Source organism: Sander lucioperca, chromosome 14 (assembly GCF_008315115.2).
Source record: "Sander lucioperca isolate FBNREF2018 chromosome 14, SLUC_FBN_1.2, whole genome shotgun sequence".
Classification (NCBI taxonomy): Eukaryota; Metazoa; Chordata; class Actinopteri; order Perciformes; family Percidae; genus Sander; species Sander lucioperca.
Window position 1 is genome coordinate 18,031,147 of NC_050186.1, and position 16,666 is coordinate 18,047,812.

Here is a 16,666-nt window from a genome sequence, read left to right on the forward strand (position 1 = left end):
AATTCATTAGTAATTAAGACACATACGGCATTAGAAATGTTTGTTTCATTTTTGCAATTTTGTTTTTCGATTTGTTTTAATAAACTGTTATGCATGGCAGGGTAATGAAAAATAAATATATTTACTATTGTAAAAAAAAAGTCATACATAAACTCTAAAATGTTGGCAGTTATATATAATATATATAATATTTGTTTTGAAAAAATGAAGCAATCAACTGCACATAGCTTGCCCCATGGGACCAATCTCGCTTTTATGGTCTCGGACACAAACAGAAGCATCTGCATCTGTTTACTATCTCCCCTCATCTGTTTTTGGTCAAGCAATACTCAGATATGTTATCCCCTTATAGTGTGGAGTGCCCCAGAGCTCTGGGACCAATCATATTTTAGGGATAAATCATATTTTCTTTACATATGCTTCCCTTTGGTTACGTCATACGTAGGCATGGCATTTCATATTGCTGTGACGCTGATGACACTTTGATATACATTCCTGATATACCCCCAACAGCCATTCCGATCTGTCCAATGTGGTTAAATGTCTAGAAGATGAAAGGTTGGATGTCCACACATTTCCAACAAAATAAAATTGTATCATTGGTCAGATTTGCATGCAAATATGGAGCCATATATTGGGGATTGTGCCTATTAAATTTGGAAAACCATATTAGCAAGCTTGTCAAGTCCTTTTTTTTATATTTCCAAGATTAAAGATCGGCTTTAAAGGTCCCATATTATGCTCATTTTCAGGTTCTGAGTTTCTACATTCTTTAATGTTCCAAAAACATTCTTTTTTCTCATACTGTCTGTCTGAATATACCCGTTTTAGCACCTGTCCCATCAAGCTGCCCTCCTGAAAAAGCCCAGTCTGCCCTGATTGGTCACTGTTTCCGGGTCTTCTGCGTGCGTCTTCTGCGCTCTTGGAGTCTCTGCACCATCAATGCAGCCGTGTAATGACTGTAACGGCACTTTAGCAGCATTTTCTATACAGAATATGTGACATCACAACCTTACATAGGTCCTGATGGCTCGTTTAAAGGCACAGTTGTTTTAATACTGATGTGTGCATTTCTCTGTGGATTGAGCATTTTGATACTTTTACAATATTTATATAGCACCTTGATCTGCTTTATAATCAGAAAAGGATATTGAAATCTCCCTTTTTACAATAAGGAATCTTTAATATTCAAAGATTGTTGTGCATGCCTTAATTTCCATGCAGCTGTACTACTACAATGGTCTTTTAACATGTATAAACCAAAACTAAGTGTTGTCCTACTTGGTAGGCAGGAGTGTAGGAACATGAAACCATGCAAGAGAAAAAGTTTAATTCCTGCAAATGGTGAACACTGACGAAGGTTGATGACTGAAACATTGCATTTCTAATAAATTCAATCTGCAGTTCTATAGTTCTAAAAAACAGAACTAGCACTTCATAAGCTCCAAATAGTACTGAATGCAGCATCTAGACTTCAAACTAAAACAGTGTTTTTAGCACTACTGCGTTGGTTGCCCAATTGTTCAAGAAATGTTTTAAATATTTTATTCATAACTTTTTCATCGCCATAAGGTACCCAGATCAGTAGAGTTCTCCCCCATGTATGTGCAACCTGAGGTCCTCACAAGGAAACCTGCTGGCTTGTTGCTGCAACTACATTTAAGAGTAGAGGGAACCATAGGCCTACTTTTTTTGTCATGGCATCTTGGCTCTGGAATGACCTGTATGTGAAGCTCAGGATTGGCAAAATCTCCTCCTGAAACTTTTTTCTCCTTTTATTTTATGCCTGTTTTACTGATATGATATTATACTTTGTTGATTTTAGTGGTATTTTAGTTATGTACAGTAAAGCACTATACAAATAGCCTATTCACGAGAGAAGTTTAGAGTTTATGTGTGTGTAGGATTTAGTCAGCATTTTAAGAGGCAGTTTGAATTGTTGTACTGAAATAAGCATCCCTTTAAATTGAACTTTTTTCTGTCTCTCCCACTCCCACCCTCTCTCTTTCTCTTTCCCAGACCCACAAAAATGGTCTGTCTTCAATTTGACCTCCTCTATGTCAACTGTATCTGAATCACCTGATGACAACACAAAGTGACTCTCATATTTTCATTCCTGCAACCCTGGCATTCATCTTGTTCCTTGTTGAATGATAGATGGTGATACCACTCAGTGTGGGATTGCCAGTTTAGTCTCCATCATCTAGTTGATTCCTCAATTTACTTGATCGAATATGCAGTAGATGTAGTCAAGTTTCTACCTACAAATTCATTTTGCTGCCAACAAATATATTAAGAGGTTTTGTTACATTATAACCTACTGTTGTAAAATGCTACAATAATATGGGTGACACTTCTGTCTATTTCTATTATTTCACAATATTAGTTCATATTAGAAATCTACTATCAATGTTGTGTCTTTAAGATGACAAAAAGAAAGTCGTTGAAAAGTATTTCATCAAAAGTGAAGTCTATTTGTGATCATCACTTGGCCAGGTGGACTGCTGCACAATATGCTGTCGTCACCTGAGGCTTATTGACTTAGATTACATTATGTTTGATGATAGCAATGCAATATGAAAATATTTTCATATGAAATATATGTTTCCATATTTTCATGTGTGGATGTCTCATCAAGTTCTTTTATTGGTTCACATCCAATCCAATCCAATCCAATCCACTTTATTTATATAGCACGATTTTAACAAACACAAGGTTTCCAAAGTGCTGCACAAAAAGATAAAACAGAAATAAGTAAAATAAATAAAACACAAAACACATAATAACTTTCACAAAAAAAACTTTTTTTTTGGTCTATTGTCAGTGGAATAATTGCTGGCTTTGACCTTTTCCTCATTTTCACATTGAGTTGTGCATTCCTGCAGTAATTTGAAGGAATTGGGTTGTTTTGCTTTTTGTCTCCACTGTATTGTGACTATGACACAAGTTCACTGCGGCTAAACTAAAGGAAAAAAAACAGATAGCAATCCATATCTTCTGGCATATCTCAATTGAACTTGGGACTGTCATCATGAAGACTGGATTCAAAATGTCATGAGGTCTGTTATCAAACATATTGCAGTTTAAGATATGTGAGTCACACGTTGATATGCACAAGCTGATCTGCCTCAAAAAGGACATTTTCTGTAGCTCTTGATTGAGATTCAACACCAAAACATTAAACTAAAACGATAAAGGGATATAACATGCTTTTACCATTTAGGGTGGTTATCTTCTTTGCAACCATGCATTCAAGCTGCAATAGCTCTGCTGTGATTTTCTCTTGACTGGTGCCAAACCTGCCACTGTGCCAAAAAAATTGATTTATAAGACTTTGAGAGGATATGTTTTGAGCTTATAAGATCATATTTTTATAGCAACCATATGGAAAAGAGCACCCAACAGATATGACCACATCCTTATGCAAACTCATAAAGTTAAATATCACTGAGCCAAAGCAATTCATTTATGTCTCTTGCTACACAGTTGATCTTGTGCAGTACTTCTATCTGATTTAGCAAGTGCGTGGGATTGTGTGTAATGTCAAAGTGATATCAATAAATAAATAACACATATCGCTAATGTTGATAGCACCTCAAGACTCTCTGATAACTGGAGACATTTAAAGATGTAAATTATAATGACAAGAAGAGAGAAAAAAAGAGAAAGTAAAATGTGAATTTCCACACAGAGAAGCTTTTCTGCAGTTTCTATGAATATGGAAACGGCATCTGAGGCATCATTGCGTCAGTGTCTGGCGACGCTTGCCTCCACCATTAGAAACACAATGAGGTCAAGGGAGTGAGTGACAGAGTATAGCATGGACCTTAAACACCTCACAGAAAGCAGGGCTATTAGCTGCCTATTAAAGCTCAAATACCAAAAGAGCGTGTCTTACATGTCTCCTTGCAAACTGGCAGTTATTCACCTGGTGATTTGGGCGGGTATGTTTCACTGATCTGTCAGAAACATTGACCGTGCTACAAACCAGATCTTCACATCCCCCTACACACTTTGCGCGGTGAAACACTTGAGTTGCTTCTCAGAGGTGAATTCCTCAGCTGCTGATCAGAAACAAATGGCTCATTAAACTGTCACGATTGATGAATTGATTCCTTTAAATCAGAGTAATGTGTGCCCACACGAGTGATAATTTGACCTTATCAATTTCATGTCAGGAAATTAGTCAGAAGGTGCAGAAGTGATATAAACTTGGCCATACTATGTATATGTTTAGCAGAGGTCTGTCATGTCAAATAAAGCCAGAAGCGCACCAATGGTTTACATCACGTCACTTTGTTGGATGGGTCAACAGGTCAACACTAAACACAATCAATGACTGGCCCTCCAGGACACACCAGTGAGGGTCCTTAGTGCTTATTTGAGTTTGTGTCTATGAACTTGTCACGCACTAAAGCCGCTATTACCATGTAAAAATAAATTGAAACTAATTTAACAAATGGGGAGCAAAAGCACCACCACATGGTACATGACCCCTGTGACATCAGGTTTGACCAACTTGCTGATCTCTCTGGTTCTGTTTGTTGCTCCTAGTGGTCTAACAGTTGACAGAACTGGGGCCTGGAGGCGCACAGCGCTTCCCACTTTTCTCAGATGGGCAGACAGCTACGGCACATTCCCTCCTATCCCTGCAACGCCCCAGTGAGAGCCTCTGTGTGCTCTGCACTGAGTGAAATACTAGTTTTAAGTCACTAGTTTTGCACTTTTGAAAAGTCTTTTAAAGCTTAAATTCAGCTAAGGTAGTCTCGCTTTGCCAGACCCTCCTCCACACCACTGCAAAGGAGGGTCTGGCTAGTCCACACAGCATTCCAGGATGGGAGAAAAACGTTCTCTGGTTTATTGGCATTTCTTTAAACCAATCACAATCTTCTTGGGCAGTGCTAAGCACCGGGAAAAGCTGCGGAGCCGCTGCAAAATAGCCTCTGGAAGGAACTTGTTTTGGTGGAACATGTGTACGTTCAAAAGTTGTTTTAGTCGTGCAACAGAAACCTCAGATTGGACAGATAGTCTAGCTAGCTGTCTGGATTTACCCTGCAGAGATCTGAGGAGCAGTTAACCATAGTCCTCATAAATCCACCAGAGTTTAAAATTCCAACACAAACAAAACGGAGCGGACATCCAGCTAAAAAGAATGAAATCCAGCGGAATTTCTGACGGCAACAGAGCAATCCCATAAGTGGAACGTCGTGGATATAGACTAAGCTAAGGTGACCAGGGCTTTGCTGTCAGAGCCCAACAGCTGTGGAACTCAGTGTCCTCTTTTAAATCTCTTATCTTCTATTATTATTATTTATAGCACTTTGTAACTTTTTTTTGAAAGGTGCTATAAAAATAAAGTTTCTATCTCTCCTTAGCTCTCTCAGGACTGCAGGCTACCAGCTTTATACCTTGGCTAATATTATTTTTTATGTCTTCTCTTTCCTGCTTCAGCTAGTTGATTTAGACGTCCAGATTCACGCAAATATCAATTCAATTTTTTTTATAAATATTATTTTTTGGGGCATTTCCACCTTTAAAAGACAGGATAGGTCAAATATGAAAAGGGAGAGAGAAAGGGAAGACATGCAGGAAACCGTCACAGGTCGGACTCAAATCCTGGACCCTCTGCATCAAGGAATAAATCTCTATATGCGTGCACCTGTTTTACCAACTGAGCTAACCGGCCACATAATATTTCAAATTTGAGTGGTTCTCACTGACAATCTGTTTATCTGTTTTATTTGAATGGTTACATAAATAATCTCAGCTCTATGCTCTCTAGCTGAAGCCCCACTTGTTGCTGTCCTTACCTGTACTTTAGTACTGGCACATTCATTTAGAATGAACCAGGGTTACAAAGTACTTCACAATTTCAAAAAAGACAATAAAAGCAAGTATTTACTTTGTACAACAAACACAAGCACACACTGTTAAAGATGAAGTGCAAGCAAGCGTCAACAAAATGCTTTTGAGAATAAATAGACATTTGAGACTTTAGAATTGGGAATTGTAGAACCCCGGTAGAACAAGAGAGTTGGATTCAAATGGAACATGTTTTAACATTATTTATAAATGTATGGCGATAAATTTTAGTCTTCATTTTCAACAGAAAAAAAGGATTTTATGTAAGTAAATGTGAAATCCTATGGCTTTGATAAATTGCATTGGTAATATCCTATTGTCACAGTTCTGACCTAAGACAGTGTGATAGGCTACATTTTCAGAACTCTGCTGGGCGATGGCTAATGGTTGGAGGCCAACAGATTGATGGAAAGCATGTTTCTCTAGAAAGATAAAGGTTGAGCTCATAGAAGATTTAATATGCAGCAGTCAAATGTGGTGTTGAAGATGTTTCATTTGAAGACTTTGACTTACCACACCTGAGGTTCCTGGGTGTGGATGGGAAAGTGTTCTGCATTTGGTTGCAATAGCTATGTGTAAGTTCAAATGTAGTCTAGTTTGAACGTAATTTCTAGCTTAGGTCAGAGTTGATGCGGTACTAACGATTTTAGGGTTGTGCCAGCTGAAATAGTTCCAAGGTAGCCTAGCCCTTAGTATGTGTGAGGTAATGTGTAAGGTTGTCATAGCGAACCGTTTTGACAGGTGGGATAACTTGAGGAGGAGGAGCGACCGGCTGTATTGTGTTGGCAACGCAATCTCTGGGATAGATTACACTTGGATATTTATGATGATTTTGACTAATACTACTTTCCACGAATTGAGATACAGAGGATTACCGACCTGCTGGCAGCAGACTTGGGTTAGATAACTTTCTGATCAACAACTAGCCTACTAATTTATAACAGTTTATTATGTGTTTGTTACAACGCTACAATTTCATCTGCTCAGCAATAATAGGGTACTGTTATATTACCCCATGTTGTAGTTGACAGTTTCACCACTCAATGTCACTGTTTTTATTTTCCACTGGCTGCAGTTTAAGGTTGTATAGTTATCACATAAACACAATGCCTTGTCATAGTTTATGTACCTTTTTGTTGTTGTGTGGTGATTAATGTTAGGTAGTTTTAGCCGTTGGCATCTTCACTATTGCGTTGCAAAGTGTTCAAATATATTTGGGCTTGAGAGCCAACACAGTAATAAACACTGCATCAAGAATAGTGTTTTTCATTTATTGGCCACCGAAAGTGAAAATGTCATTTTCTGCAACAATATATGTTAGTGTGGACTTTATGCACAATGGTGGTGCAACCAAACATGGACACAACTTTGGTATCAAATTAACTAGTTTCTATGTATCGTTTAGTGTGGACTTTACACCCTAATTTAATCATGTCAGCTAGCTAGCTCCATAGACAGTAAAAGAAATGCTGTTTCTACAACTTTGCTCAGTTACAAGGCAGGATTAGCTGGGAGACTTCTAAATGAGGGCGCACATGTAAGTACTTCTTTTGTAGATTATGGTGAACTTATGTGTGTTGTAGCAGTGCTTTGCTATTGAGAACGAGGTAGCATGCTAGCGTTAGCATGCTAGCATTAGCCATAGCGTTAGCATGCTAACGCTATGGCTAACGCTAGCATGCTAATGGTTGCGGTTAGCCTGCTCGTTTCGGCTTGTGACATCACAAGCCGTGCTGATTTTGAACAGCTCACCCAGAGACTGAAGGCAGGACACATTCAGAAACTGTATCTCACTCTAAACAGCATGGGTGGATTTTTTTCAAAGTTTGTATGTGTGTGGAAGCACCAGAGACACAACATAACACCCCAAATCCCAGAAAAAGTGATTTTTTCATAATATGGGCACTTTAAGAGAGAACTTACACACAGCTGGTGCAACAGGCAGCTGCTAAATTCCAGAGTGGTCTCTTTTATAGTGCAGAGTTTTACCTTTATGGCAGGAGTCAGTATTGAGCGAGCATTGTTTTTTTGTTTTGTTTTTATATTTAAATGACTTGACTGACACTGATGCATCAAGTTGGAAGCTGGTATCCACCTGAATTGCTGCCTGCAAGGTTAAGGTTTTGCAAGTTTTTCTTCTTAAACAAAAATATGATAAAATGCTGAAAAGGTTTGTTTGTTTTTCCTTTTCTTTTGTATTTGGCAGCACAAGGTTTTATTTGATGCAAAGGTAAAGTTCAGTTCCTCAGTGCTGGCATGTCAAAGATGCATCCATCAGAGTCCAGGCTACGAATGGTTCCTTTTAAAAACCTTTTGTCTTGTCTTTAACAAATTCTAAATAATGGCACATTTTCATACATTTCTATCGTAAGAGAATTGGAGTCCAGCACCATTTTTTGATAAAACATTGTAAAACAGAAATATTCTTAAAAGAATCACGTTATTTGGCAATACAACATTAGTCATAAGTCTTCTTAATGATGCCAGATTCCACAATTTATGTGGTCTATCTGAGAACATAGAATACACATGCATCCATGGGGACCCTCCAGACAGATAATTAATAACGAATGTGTGGGGCAGGACCTTTTATATCATCCGTAGCTTGTCTATCACACGATGCCATTCATGACAACGGACACCAGCCAGCCTTTCAACACCACATCCACCCCCTGCTACTTTTAACATGTTGGCCCCATTTTTTCTTTCTTCCCCCTTACTGCTTCCCCTGCCACGGTGAGGGAGATGTTTTGTACTAAATACCTTCATATGCTTTGCTCTGGTTGCCAGAAAAGCTTTCCACGTATGGAGATTGGCCCAGCATGATGACCTCTCTAGGTTTTATTAAAATGTCTGAACTGGTCTGTCAATGCCACTTGTCAGGTCAGTGGAGTATACCTTCCTCTGTTGAGTTTCCAGACAGAAGAGGCTGATCGGTGTAAATCCCAAAGTTACTAGTGATAGTGATGGTACTCTACAGATGCTGCAGCAGGGTGGGCCAACTTAGAAAGTGATGACCGAGCTCCTTGGCAAAACCACACCAGGAACATCTCATAAATCTGCTCTTTTCTACCTTTGATACAAAATATGCTTTTGATTTCAGTATTATTATGTTCTTCTGGGGATTACAGGATGAAATGAAATTAAGTTCATTGCAGAGCAAACTGTCAACAGTATGTCAAAAAGTGACTTTAATAAATGACTCACTGTCTTGTTAGTTTGTACCTTTGTGGGATTTTAACCAGCCCATAGGAAAGAACGGGCAGATATTTAGTTACACTGGAGCGCTTGACCTTTGAGGACTTATGTGGTCATCCCTGTGATTTAAAAAGAGCAAAACCATAAAATAGCAGTAATATAAAAAGACAAAATCCTGACAGAACCCAGCGTTCACCATTTTTGGCTCCTCAAGTTCAGAATGCAGCTTTTCAGTCAATATGTAAGTCATTTTGTGGGAAATTGGCAAGCTTCAGTCAGCATTGTGCAAGTTACAAAAACATCTTATATGACTAAAGGCTAAACATTAATTTCACAGAAAGAGGTGAAAAGCTAAGGACATTGTGTAAAGCTTTGTTAGATCACACTTGGAATCTGAGATTTTTTATGTGCAAATGTAGTGCTGCTTCTCTTAATTTTAGCCATAACCAACAATAACTGCTCAGCTTTCCCTGTGATTCCTACTTGGGTCCAACCTTAAATCGTCTTCAATCCTATTTTACTGTTTCTGTTCAGTGTCATTTCTTGTGAGAATATAAATCAGTCATATTTTTGTGGCTTTACATATGGCCATACATATCAGATTTTATAGCATTATACTCATTATAAATGGTTTTCCTTTAATGGAAAATCATCTGTTTGTCACATGAATACATACTACGCAAAAAAATGTTGAGAAGTATAAATGTTTACCTCTTAGTCCTCTAAATGGTACTTCATTGAATGTTATACTGTGGTAGAGGTAATAAGAGTGTACTACCGCTGTCATATATGAAGCTGGTCTCGTTTACATGCGTCCAACGCATGTTGGAGCCATTAACATATAGCTGCAGCCACGGCTTAAACTGTTTGGATAGAATAAGCATCTGCATTTCCCATTATTTTACATAATTCATAATAAAGCTACGTTCGATTCAGTCCTACCATCCACTTTGTGCACTTGTCTCAAGTGGCTGGTGGTGTGGGTCTAGGGATGGCAATAGCAGTCGGTCAACCAATTTGATCATCTCTGAAATATCTCAACAATTATTGGATGGATTGCATTGAAATTTGATACAAACATTCCAAACATTCCCAAGAGAATTAATCCTAAACTCTTTGCTGATCCACAGACTTTTTTAGCGCCACCATGTGGCTGACATTTGTGGTTGAAAGTTTTGGTTTTGAGTGAAATGTCTCAGCAACTGTTGGATAAATTGACATTTAATTTAGTACACACATCCCTGTTCCCCTCAGGATAAATTGCAATCACTTTGGTGATCCAGTCAAATAAAATCTAACATTTGTCCAAAACTGGCTAGCAGAGTCAGCGGGAGACTGGTGAGTTGATATCCCTATCCTGATCAGCGACTCATAGTCATGAGATGGCTGCGGAGATGGTCTTGCTAGCTTGAGGTCATCTTCTCGGTGTCTACTCTGATGTTTCCATTTGAAAACTTCATCGGCCAGCTGGTTAGCTAGCCCAGCCTAGCAGAGTCGCCAGGAGGCTGGTGAGTTGAACCATCCAACGCCAACCACTTAAAGCACAACTAATGTTTGTAACATTGACAGTTTAGCATACATTTTGCAGACCTGATGGAGAGGAGACTGGAGATGTCCACACTTTCTAGATCATAAAAATAAAAACACATACAAAAAACACAGTATGCACCAAAAAAAATCTGAAACTGAAAATAGCCAAACATGTGAAGCCAAAGTGACATTTGTTTTAAAGTCAAGGATTCTATTTGTTCTTTACCTTCAAGCGCCAGTAGTGTAACATGAATACGCTTTGTGAAGAAGGTGAAGGGCAAACAGATAAAAAGCATTCAGGGAGGACAGCACTGTGAAAAGCAGCCAGCATCCAATCGGTAAGAAGCGGTAGCCAAGGGTCTCAGAAGAACATCTGCATTGGGCAAGGTGTTTTAATATCTGCATTTTGCAGTTTATTAAATTATCTTATTATTGTCACGTTAGCCACCAAGAACGAACAAGCTGTAGCCTTGGTTTGTGTGCTTGACAAGCCTGAAGTTTGTTTCATAATGATGACCAACAGGTTGACAAGCCTCAAAACAAGCATACTAATAAAAGGCACAAGCTATATTTGGAAAGCCTGTTGCTTTATAACTACCCAAGAAAATGCGAAAAATACTTTCTATTAAGTTGTGATTGTGTCTCTAAGCCTCAAGATTACAAAGATATAAAGACTAAGATGAGGAAAATGTTGGGCACCAGTTGTCTCAGTAGCTCTGCCCTAGAGCACAGAATTGCAGGATGGAGTAGGAAGTGGATTATATTAATGTGTGTGCTATTGTCCTTCTAACACACACGAACACACATGCACATTTGGCACTATAGCAGGAAGCTGGCAACATGAGGATGAGCTCTAAGGCTGGAATTCAAGATTTGGCCCCTCTATTTTAGAGAGAGCAAATAGGAAAACATGTATAAATTCAGATGGCTCATCTGAATATTATGCAATGTCTGATTAGTAACATTATATTTTGACCAACGCATTGCCTTAAGTAGGGAAGTGTGACAAATTCTCAGTAAATCCAGTAGAACAACACAAACATAAGTAACTGGCCTCAAGACAATACAGATGTTAACCCTTCAAGGTTGTTGGCAAAGACAAAGTCTGATGCCGGCTAATAGGCTTGGGTTCCAGCAGAAAGAAGTCAGAGAACCACTGATTAATAACAGGAAGCAATCAGCTGTTCATCATGTCAAGGACAGTTTAACCTAGGTGTCAATAGAATAAACTTGATTGTCTAACCAAGGCAGGAAAATTGTCTTTTGTCTCACCCAGATGAATGCAAAACAAGTTCACAAGATCAAATTGTCACATTAACAGACAATCATTGCATTCATACTGACGGTGTACAGCCTACACAGTCATATTTAAGTTTTACTGTTTGTTGACCACATTAATTGCATTTGGGATAAAAGAACCATTGCAGATCGTTTTCTATACAGTGTCATTCACAAAGGTAGCTGGTGAAATTGGTTAAATATTTTCATATTGCTACTGAATTTTCTAGGAAAAAAACATTAAATTCTACAATGATCCAGGCTGATTTCCATTACCATGATTGTGTTTGAGTGTGTAGTAACTAAGTTCCCTGAAAGTGGAGGCAGTGTTTTTCTGAATGTAGCGTATGGTGACTAGCACCCTCTTGTGATATCACCACAGCCTTGCTGTTACCTTGGAGCTGGATAAACAGCCAGATGCGATCCAATTACTGCCTGGAAACTGAGAACTGTGATCCAACGCTGGCACCACCGCCAAGCTGTTTGGTCTTTACTGTGGTGGTGATAGTGTGCAGCCTCAACGGCGCTGTGGGCAAACTGTGTGATCATAGAGTGAACCAACTTTATCTCAAAAGCAAAACAAACATCTCAGATAAGGGACAGTTCACATTTAAATTGCTGTTCTGCTCTATTCTATTCTATCAAGGTATCAAGTATTGAGATCATTTACTTCAGCAAAAGTAAATGACAACATGAATGGAAGGGGTTTGGCCTATTTGCCTGAACAGTAAAGCCCCCGTCCTCAAGACCTGCTGACACCGAGGTGACAGAAGATTATACCCACACACTGCAAAGCGTATGGAAGAACCGCTCAATTAAATGCAATTCATATCTGCTGAAAGGTGTCAGAACAGAGCAGCATGACTGTCTTTTCATTCTCTTACACCCTCTATTTATACCAACCACTGACAGCTGTACGGTGCAGCAGATCTGGACAGCACATGGAACCTATTCCGACAGGTCGTGAACAACCGGATGCCAGGCCCCTATCCACTCTGATCCCAACACTGCAGAGTAATTGATACTCAAATATTGATTTAGTCCCGGTTTTATGCCTCATGTAAAAGTGAGACCAGGGACCTCCTCCGCAACATCCTCATCAATTTGAATTGCACCTGGGGGATTTAGGAACTCATTCCTCAATGGTTACAATAAAAATAAAGTAAATAAAAAAGACACTGTCAGCCATTATGTTTCATTAAGATGGGCTTCCTATTTTATTTCCCAAATAATAGACTTCAATGTCTTCAATTTATCCTAATTTATCTAGGAAGTCAAATTGTGTTAATAGACCACCCTTCTGTGTGTGTTGCTTTGGGAGATCCAGAATGTGAGATGTCTGAGTTTATCTGTAATTATACAATCGCTTTCACAGCTGCTTGGAATTATGGTCAATTTCTTGCACAAGCCTTGATATAAGCCCAACGCACTGTGCCACACTCCACCTATGCAATGATGTATTTGATTTGGCATCGGGATGCACACAACTGTCTACTTGACATCTCTAATGTGACAGGAAAAGCTGAACACAAGCCAATAAGCTCATTCAGTGTCAGTGTGATCGATGAAAAGAGGTTTAGCGGAAGATTTTCACTCTAATTGCAGAGCAGTCTCTTGACTCTGCAAACATGGTGTGTGTCTGCGCATTTAACCATGAGTAAATGTGATTAATCGCAAAACCAACGCGCTCCCTTGAGTGGCCCTTAATAAATCTGACCTCAGTTTAGCGGTTTAGTCCAGAGAGCTGCTTCATTTCATTTCAGTGTTGTGTTTTATTCCCTCTTCTCTTGACCACACATACCTGAGCAATGTCTGGCTGTGAGCTGCCAAGAAGTTTCCAAGCTTATTATTGCCACGTCTCTCTCGAGTGTCCCGTACATGGCTGGAGAGATGGCATCTGCGTTGAAAGGATATTTCTGCCTTGGTAGTTGAATGGGCTCTTTGTGTGACCGACTCCAACCTGCAGAGTGTCACGAAAAGTGCTACTCAGGTCCTTATCTGAAAACGGACAGAAATGAGTTCCAGACCTGTGCAGGAGGGAAAAGAGGGAAAAGTGTGCTATCTTAGATCTTGTAGGTGATTTGTCATCCTTTTGAAGGCCACTTTTAAATTCTGGCATCATGTTTTAAAATATTGTCATTGTGACTCACACTGTTAGCACGGAAGAAAGTAGCAAATTACACTTTCATTAGGGTTGGTTTGGTTTAAAATCAGATATGGCTTGCAATGATAGAACTGTAAGTAATGTTTTCAGTAATTCAAAGCTGGTGCAGTGTGTCACTTTAAGGCCCTTTTGAGTACACATAATATTCAACATTATAATTCACTGTCCTATTTTGCCTTGGGAATTCAGCTTTGTTTTAGACTTAAAAATGCAGCTTTCATCAAGACATGAAACTCTCTAATCCTTTCTGTCAGCATTGGCAGCCAAACTGAAGTAACAGCAATTTCACCCTTATTTGTACTTCTGAACTTGCATTCAATAAACACATAGTTGGAACTTGAAAAGGCCTTGGAGCTCAATGAACAACTGTAATAGAGAGTGCAGGTAAATGTTGGCACAGAAGTGAAGTCAGATCATCAAAAGGCTTCGCTGTTAACAGAATAATTTACTGTACACAAAATTTGTATAAATTATTTTAAAATTGAACTATCACTCCTTCTGGAGATAACACAATGAGATCAGCCACCTCTGTTGACATACAGTGCATTTAGAAAGTATTCAGACTCCTTCAGCATTTTCACATTTTGTTATGTTGCTGCCTTATGCTAAAATCATTTAAATTCATTTACCCCTATTAGTCTATAATAGGGATGAGCGAGTACAGCATTATCTGTATCTATATCTGTATCTGTTAACCATATGAATTATCTGTATCTGTATCTGTACTCGGACTGGGCGGGGCCTAACCCGGAAGTGGGCGGGATTTAACCAGGAAGTGGGTCGGTTTGTCCTGAAATGGGCGGGGCTTTTTGATCACAATAACAAACAAACTATATACAGAACAAGAACAATGAATACAACACATGCGGTTGCAATTATGAAATAAAATGTAATGAACAAGAGTTTTCATACTCAACATAACTTTCTTTTTTTAACTTTTAATTTTTTTATGATCAGTGTGATTTTTTTTTTTTTTTATTATTTCCACACCAGAGGCCTGGACTACGAATCAAGATCAACATGTCCTGGATTTCTTTCAGTTACCTGACTTCACCTAACCTAACAACCGCGGTCCCGCATAACCTGTATCACGACGCTGGTTATCAACTAGTTCAATCAATCCAGGGTTTCCCAATCCAGCGGCGTGCACGTTCACATAAAAGAGGCGGTGTTTGCGCACCACGACCAATCACAAACATCTACCAGAGCTGCATATTTTACATAAGAAGAGCAAACTATAATTCTACATAAATATGAAGAACACAGATACGGTTTAACAGGCAAAACACAGGAAGGAAAGCTGTCAAAAAAGCTGACGCTGTTATGCGTAAATCACAACGCTTAGCTTATCAATATCCAGTGGTGTAGTCTACGTGATAGTAAGCTCCAGGATTTCCATATACTCACTTAAAAATGCACAATGACACGTAACAACATACTTTCCATTATATGTTTGATATATTTTGAATTGTCATCTGTGCTTTATTCTTCACATAGGCTCAATGGAGGTATTTCACCATAAATTGGTGCATAAAAGTGTATCGGAATGCAGGAAATGAAGTCGTTGATGCTTAAAACTTCCCTGGGGGAGGACACCCAGACCCCCCACTATGATATGCCCCCCTCCTCCCCCAAAGGCAGATTCTGGCCAATATACAGTACAGTACACCCACTATAATACATTAGACTAAACTGGTCACTTCCCCATCAGTCAGGCACAAGATCTGACCATAATTACACTTTTGCTTTCTATAAACTGTCGTTGCTTTAGGCTGTTATTTCAGTTGCAACCCCAGCAGTGGTACACGATCGTGAGAGAAAATTAAAAAAAAAACATAAAAACATAATTTAAACCGATGTGCGCATTGGCAACACACGGCTAAAGAAGGCAACAAATAGCCTGTATGTAATTCCCTCTGCTGAAAATCTATCTTTCATAAAGATACCCATCAGGGAATGTTAACGAGGTTGTCGGTCTCTAAATGTTTTAACTTTTATGAGCGCACCTCTCTCTCTCTCTCTCTCTCTCTCCACCGAGCTCCAGCTGATCTTCTAAGAACGGTGACGCCGTTATCAGTCGAGTATTGATTGGTCAGTAGGCGGTGCTTTTACACCAGTTAATCTCTGATCTCCAACATAACCTGCTCCCGATCAGGTTAGGCATTCAGCAGAAGTTACCACGGCGACTGAACCCGATCACAAGTGATCCACCTTCGTAGTACAGAAAACCCTGGGTTGAACCTGAAGTTACCTCGTTAACGCCAAATCTCGCTTCGTAGTACAGGCCTCAGGTGTGAGTGAGTAAGAGAGAGACAGAGAGAGAGAGAAAGAGAGAGAGAGGGGGGCGGGGGGGACTGTGTTCTACGGATCAAATAGTCTGACGCTGTTTTTCAGATCTGTTTAGAGCCAGCTGACGGTTTAAAAAAGAAAAAAAATCTCTGACAGGCAGAGACGCAACGCGAGTCGCATTCTACCAAGCACCACATCTGAACAAACCCCACGTTTACCAGAACTCTACTGGTTAATAAGTAAGTACTACAAACCGAAGTAAAAAACAAACCTGAAGCTGAAGAAACCCTAAACGTTAACGGAAAAGACCCACGAACCTGAGTGACTGAGGGAGAGACAGAGAGA